Source organism: Capricornis sumatraensis, chromosome X (assembly GCF_032405125.1).
Source record: "Capricornis sumatraensis isolate serow.1 chromosome X, serow.2, whole genome shotgun sequence".
NCBI lineage: Eukaryota > Metazoa > Chordata > Mammalia > Artiodactyla > Bovidae > Capricornis > Capricornis sumatraensis.
The window spans coordinates 85,899,390-85,906,749 of NC_091092.1; the positions used below are offsets into that span (position 1 = coordinate 85,899,390).

At 43.8% G+C, this 7,360-nt stretch overlaps 1 non-coding gene and 1 pseudogene across 1 annotated transcript; both read left to right on the top strand.

Annotated features, from left to right (window-relative positions):
- Positions 1 to 5,700: 5,700 nt before the first annotated feature.
- Positions 5,701 to 5,773, top strand: TRNAR-CCU (transfer RNA arginine (anticodon CCU)). Its single transcript has one exon. It is a non-coding gene; the product is annotated as a tRNA-Arg (tRNA).
- A 373-nt stretch (positions 5,774 to 6,146) lies between these two features.
- On the top strand, positions 6,147 to 6,993 carry LOC138071248 (E3 ubiquitin-protein ligase SIAH1-like; annotated as a pseudogene).
- The last annotated feature ends 367 nt before the right edge of the window (positions 6,994 to 7,360 follow it).

The following is a 7,360-nucleotide window of genomic DNA, read 5'->3' on the forward strand; positions in this document are numbered from 1 at the left end:
ATTATGTTATGCTCCTTATTGTGGTTTTAATTTGCATTTCCCCTGTGATTTATGAGGTTGAATGCCTTTCACATTTATTGGACATCTGTAATGTCTTCTGTAATTTGCCTGTTCAGATGGTTTGTCCACTTTTTGAAGCTTGGGCCTGTTGCTGATGTGCCAAGTCCACAAATATAGTCCCTGGGGTGAGGCTATTCCTGACTGGCTGATTTTCCAAGCACCTGCACACAGCTGAAGTTATATCTAAATGGTGATTACCTGGTCACAACTTGAGACTTTCCCTACAAAACAGCCTTTTCCTTTCTGCAGTGTGTATTTTTCATTCTCAGTCACCCTTTTTGGTCTTTCCTCCCTCAAACCTGCAGGAGCAACTGTAAGAGATTTTCCAGATCTTTGTTTGGGGAGGTATGATTTTCAGTAGTGTTGCCATGTTAGCAATTTAAGAAGCAAATATTCGAATTTCCCTGGTGGTCCAGTGGTTAAGACTCCATGCTTCCAATGCAGGGAGCACAAGTTTGATCCCTGGAAGGGAAACTGAGATCCCACATGCTGAGGGACACAAGGAAAAAGACAAAGAACCAGTTACTGAGGCAGAAAAATGGGTTCAAATGTGCAGTTTTTGCCAGCTTCCCAGGTGGCACTAGTGGTAAAGAATCTGGCTGCTAATGCAGGAGACACAAGAGATGTGAGTTTGATCCATGGGTGGGAAGATCCCCTGGAGTTGGAAATGGCAACCCACTCCAGTATTCTTATTGAGAGACATGCACGTCCAGTGTTGGTAAGTCAATAAGGGGAAAAAAGCTAAATACAAGATTTGGGGAATCCTGACAAAGGCAATGCAGGGACATAGCACAAAATAAATACAGGACAGGCCCTGTATATATAAGATGCCTGGGAACCCTGCTCACTACCGTTGGACCAGACCCCCACCACACACATATACACCTATATACACACAATGGGATTCATCAGATTTACACTGCACAGTAGTATAACGACCAACGAAATTGTTAGGGAAAGCACACTGACTGAAACTGCCCACCCTGGCCAGGCACCATAGTAACCATTTGCATGAGTTGTTTTATGATTGGAGATCCTGGTAAGGAACACAGAACTAATAAGCCACCACCAACCGGAAAAGTTCGGGAAAGGTCAAAAGGAGATACCACATGTTCAGCCACCTCCCAGAGTCTTTCTAACTGGCATCTATCTTGGCTGAACTAGGCGTGCACCACCAGGAAGGACTCTGAGTCAGAACGATCGGCTAAAGACAACCCAAATACAAATCCAATAACCATAAAAACCAAGACTGCCAGCCACGTTGCAGAGCAGTTCTCCTGGGTTCCCCTACCCTACTGCTCTCTGCCCATTAGAAGGTCAAATGTAGCTCCCCCGTTCTTCTCACCCAACATGGAGCAATGGCTCTCAGGCAGGTCCTGGAGGCTTTCTCTGCCTGGCTTACTAGGTGATGCCTCAGGGACCTGCATGCCCACTGACCTCACCATTGCACAGTCAGCTATAAAGTTCAAGAATGATTGGTGAATATTTTCTCAGCTTAAAGTCCTAATAGTAATATTGGCAGCTGGATCCTCATTTTAAATTTGAGCTATATTTTAATTAATAAGAATGTGCTTTAAAAATCCACAAAAATTTCATACCTTGAATTAATGAGGGAGAGCCAGGAAGGGTTCAGTTTGATTTTGTGATAACCCTGTATGCAAGACAGCAAAAGAGACACAGATGTATAGAACAGGCTTTTGGACTCTGTGGGAGAGGGAGAGGGTGGGATGATTTGGGAGAATGGCATGAAACATGTATAATATCATGTATGAAACGAATTGCCAGTCCAGGTTCAATGCATGACACTGGATGCTTGGGGCTGGTGCACTGGGATGACTCAGAGGGATGGTATGGGGAGGAAGGAGGGAGGGGGGTTTAGGATGGGGAACACGTGTACACCTGTGGTGGATTCATGTTGATGTATGGCAAAACCAATACAATATTGTAAAGTAATTAACCTCCAATTAAAATAAATAAATTTATATAAAAAAATTAAATAAAGATTTTTAATCTTTTTTTAACTTATAAAAGTCTGTCTGCTCTATATTCCTTAACAGCCTAAATGGTAAAAGAATTTGAAAAATAATCAATATATGTAAATATATAACTGAGTTTCTTTCCTGTACACCTGAAACTAACACAGCATTGTAAATCAACTATAGCCCAATATAATATAACATTTTTTGGATATCTCTGGTGGTCCAGTGGTTGAGAGTCCACCTGCCATTGCAGGAGACACGGATTCCAACCCTGGTCTGGGAAGATTCCGCATGCTCTTGGGCAACTAAGCCCATGTGCCCCAACCACTGAAGCCCACAGGGTGTAGAACCTGTGCTCTGCAACAAGAGAAGCCACTGGAATGAGGAGCCTGCACACCGCAACTAGAGAGTAGTCCTTACTCACCACAACTAGAGAAAGTCTGCTCACAGCAGCAAAGATCCAGTGCAGCCAAAAATAAATAAATAATTTTTAAAAATAAAATAGATTTTTAAAAGGCTCTGTGAACAACAGGATGAGGATATCTTAGAGATCAGGGCCAAAATTAAATGTGATACTTCCAGAGAAAACTGTTGATGTGATGGACTCTGTTCTAGACAAGAATGATGTATTTTTTGGCCCCTGATCTCAGCATTTCTATGCCATGTGCAGAGCTGGCACCTGGAGATCCACATGATACCCCATGGGCCTGTGCTTTCTGTCAACTGAGGAGTCATAAGCACCATTCTGATCTGTCACAGGTTGACAGGTTGGCTGAGAGGTTATAAGACTGAAAATAAAGTATCTTTGAGGAATTAAATCAGCCCTCTCAGAACATACTTTGAAATTATTATCACATGGAAGTTGTTTCTTTGGAGCAAAGTAGCGGGTAAATGTCAGTGTATCAGTCTTCTCAGACTGCCATAGCAATATCACAGATGAGTGGCTGACACATCAGAAGTGTATTTTCTCACAGTGCCAGAGGCTAAAAGCCCCAAATCTAAGTGCTGGCATGGTTAGTTTCTCCTGAGGCCTCTCTCCTTGGCTTGCAAATGGCCACCTACTCATTGTGTCTTCACCTGGTCTTTCTGTGTTATTGCTGTCCTAATCTTGCCCTTCGTAAAAGGATATCAATCATAGTGGATTAGGGCCCACTCGACCTCATTTTAACTTAATCACTCCTTTAAAGGCCATATCTCCAGTTATGGTCACCTTCTGAGCTACTGGGGACTAGGGCTTCAACATCTGAATTTGGGAAGAAAACAGTTCAGTGCAGAACAGCCAGGCACAAATTTTATCTATTTGTCTACAATGTGGGGAGAGGAGGAAGGAGTAGGCTAGATCTGGGCTGTGCTGCTTGGCTGAGGAGCCCTCATCTGGGATGCACAGATTGCCCAATGGTGGCTACGACTTTGGCAATGAACATAAATAATCATGGCCTTATCATTTGGTTAAAAATAATGATAATAATGCCTGCTCATTAAAAATAAAAGCCCCCCAAAAGTGCCAAGAAGCACAAAGATGAAATATTTTTTTAAAAAATCACTCTAGGTGGGTTCAAGATGGAGGGGACATATGTACACCTAATGCTGATTCATGTTGATGTATGGCAAAAACCATCATAATATTGTAAAGCAATTAACCTCTAATTAAAACAAACAAAAACCTTCTAGAAAAAAAAAATTATTCTAAGTCTCACCACCAAGAAATAACCATTTTCTCTCACCATGTTTTTCTACACATGTATCGGAGAAGGCGATGGCACCCCACTCCAGTACTCTTACCTGGAAAATCCCATAGACAGAGGAGCCTGGTAGGCTGCGGTCCAGGGGGTCGCAAAGAGTCAGACACGACTGAGCGACTTAATTTTCACTTTTCGCTTTCATGCATTGGAGAAGGAAATGGCAACCCACTCCAGTGTTCTTGCCTGGAGAATCCCAGGGACGGGGGAGCCTGGTGGGCTGCCGTCTATGGGGTCACACAGAGTTGGACACGACTGAAGTGACTTAGCAGCAGCAGCAAACAGATAGAAGGCAAGATTGGTGGGTGCAGAGAGAAAGGAGAGAAATAAAAGCAATTTACACAAGTGGACTTATAGTACATATCTTAGTTGAAGTCAAAGGTGTTGAGTTTCTCTTCAATGACATTAAGAGGAGAAAAATAAAAGGATGCTGTATGAGTCTCCTATCGCTGCTGTAACAAATCAGCACAAACCTAGTGGCTCAAGGCAACACTACTTAATACCTTACAGCTCTGGAGGTCAGAAATCTGACACGGGTCTCACTGGCCTCCAATCAAAGTGTTAGCAGGCCTGCGTTCCTTTCTAGATGCTCTACGGGAAAATGTGTATTCTTGCCTTTTCCAGCTTTCAGAGGCCCCTGCATTCCTCAGTTCCTGACCTACTTCCTCCATCTTGAAAGCTAATAACTTCAGCTGAGTTCTCCCATCTTATCGATTCTGAGTCCCTCTTCACTTTGAAGGACCCCTGTGATTACACTGGGTCCACCAGACAATCCATGATACTCTCCCTATTTTAAGGTCACTTGATTTACAACCTTAATTCCATCTGAAACCTTGATTTTTCTTTTGCCACGTAATGCACCATATTCATGTGGGGGCATGCTCAGTCCCTTCAGTTGTGTCCGACTCTGTGCGACCCTATGGAATGTAGCCTGTCCAGCTCCTCTGTCCATGGGATTCTCCAGGCAAGAATACTGGAGTGGGTTGCCATGCCTCCTCCAGGAGATCTTCCCGACCAGGGATCGAACCCGCATCTCTTACATCTCCTGCATTGGCAGGTGGGATCTGTGGCACTAGTGCCACCTGGGAATTCCTAACACATTCACAGGTTCTGGGAATTAGGTCCAGGACATCTTTGGGGGGTAAGGGCATCATTCTGCTTGCTGCAAATGTAAAATGTAAAAAAAAAAACAAAAACAAAGACTGCTGAACTTCAGCTAAATTTTTCATCACAACATCCTCCACTTTAAAATTTTTCTTAATTTTCTATGTTAAAAAAAAAAAAAGAAAAAGGAAAAACCCTTATCAGATAAAATGCTTTTGTTTACAAGTAACAGAAACCAAATTGAACCAGCTTGACCAATAAGAGACTAAACAGCTTACAAAAGAGGAAGTGAGCTCTGGCGCCCTGAATGCAGACCTAGAGGCCCCACATTCTTCTTACCTCTCTCCCCTGAAATATCCCAAGGCTCATAATACCTCTTGGTATTCATAATTACTAACATTTGCAAACACCTACTACCTGGAGTACAAGAAAGAGGAGAGGGCGCTCCAGAGAGGATAGGTAAACTGCACAAGGCCACCCTGCCAGGGGTCCCAGGTCACCCAACTCTAGAAGCCAGTATCTTAACCACTGTCAGCCCTCACTGACCTGTGCTGGTGGGGACACTGTGGTCCAGAGACCTGACTTGCTGAGTGCGTGAGTTTCCAGGTCTGGTGAGAGGCACAGGCCAGCCCTCAGCCTGTCCATTACACACGATTATGGAGCTGCACCAGGATATTGCCAGGTTGCCTATTTCCTTCTCTTCCCTCTGCCTGGCTGGGCTAATCTGGGCCTTGGCAATGTGCCTATTGCTCGACAGGCTGGTCTGCTACCTTAAATGGCTTGGTTTTCCCAGGTTAAAATTGTTTGTTCTTAGGATTTCCCTGGTAGTTCAGTGGCTAAGACTCTCTGCTCCTAAAGGAGAGGTCCTGGGTTCAATTCCCAGTCAGGGAACTAGATTTCACAGGATGCAACTAAACAGATCCCACATACCACAGTGAAGATCAGAGATCTCCTGTCATGCAACTTGGACACGGGCAGCCAAATAAATAAATATACTTTAAAAAAATATTGTTTGTCCTTGCCGCCTCCAGGCCACCGGTGCACAGGTAGTGCCTCCTCAAGGGGGGGCCTCTCTTTAGTGTGCAATATTTAGCAGGAGCGCTGGGAGGGGTTTGATGACGTGCAAAACTGTGGCCCAACAAAGGCTTCCCAGAGTGTCTCTTCAGTGGCGGCCTGAGGAAGAGGTGGTGGCGGCGGTTGGCGTTGGCAAAGAAATGCGTTTGAGCCAGAACCAGGGTTTGCAGTGTGCTCTCCACCCACAGAAATGAGCCGTGAGGCTGCACCAGCATTACCTACTGGAACCTCAACATGTATGCCATCCTCCCAGAGTGTGCCTGCCCTGACACTGCTGCGGCCAACAATGACCTGGCGAGTCTTTTTGAGTGACCGGTCTGCTTTGACTATGTGTTACCGCCCATTTTTCCCTGTCAATGTGGCCGTCTCATTTGTCTCAACTGTCGCCCAAAGCTCACACGTTGTCCGACTTGCCGGGGCCCATTGGGGTCCACTTGCAACTTGGCTATGGACAAAGTGGCCAATTCAGTACTTTTGCCATGTACACATTCCTCTTCTGGATGTGAACTAACTCTACACAGAAAAGGCAGACCAACCACGAAGAGCTCTGTGAGTTTAGGCCTTGTTCCTGTCCATTCCCTGGTGTTGCCTGTAAATGGCAAGGCTCTTTGGATGCTGTTGTGCCACATCTGATGCATCACCATGAGTCCATGACAACCCTACAGGGAGAGGATATAGTTTTCCTTGCTATAGACATTAATCTTCCTGGTGCTGTTGACTGGGTGATGGTGCAGTCCTGTTTTGACTTTGACTTCATGCTAGTCTTGGAGAAACAGGAAAACCAAGATGGTCACCAGCAATTCTTTGCGATTGTACAGCTGACAGGAATACGTGAGCAAGCTAAAAATTCTGCTTATTGACTTGAGCTAAATGCTCATAGGCGGCGATTGGCTTGGGAAGCCACTCCTCAATCTATTCATGAGGGAATTGCAACAGCCATTATGAACAGTGACTGCCTAGTCTTTGACACCAGCATTGCACAGCGTTTTGCAGAAAATGGCAATTTATGCATCACTGTAACTATTTCCATGTGTTGAAATGGCAAACAAACATTTTCTGGCCAGTGTTTAAAACCATTGCATACAGTTTCCCAGAGAATAAGGCACCTGTCTGCCTACCAACCAGAAATCTTTGGTAGGTGGAAGCTAGATACATGATAGTAAATCTAATACAATATTATAAAGTTAAAAAATAATAATAATTAAAAAATGATAAATGGTTAAACAAACAAACAAAAATAATAAATACCCTCCAAAAAATAAAAATAAAAAAAGACAAAGGAAAGGCTGTTAAATAGAGGGAAGATTTGCATGTAATAACATTAATATATTTAAAAATAAGTCAACAGTAAACCACTGAAAAATACAGATATATTTAATGCAACATGGGCATCTTTTGTATTAA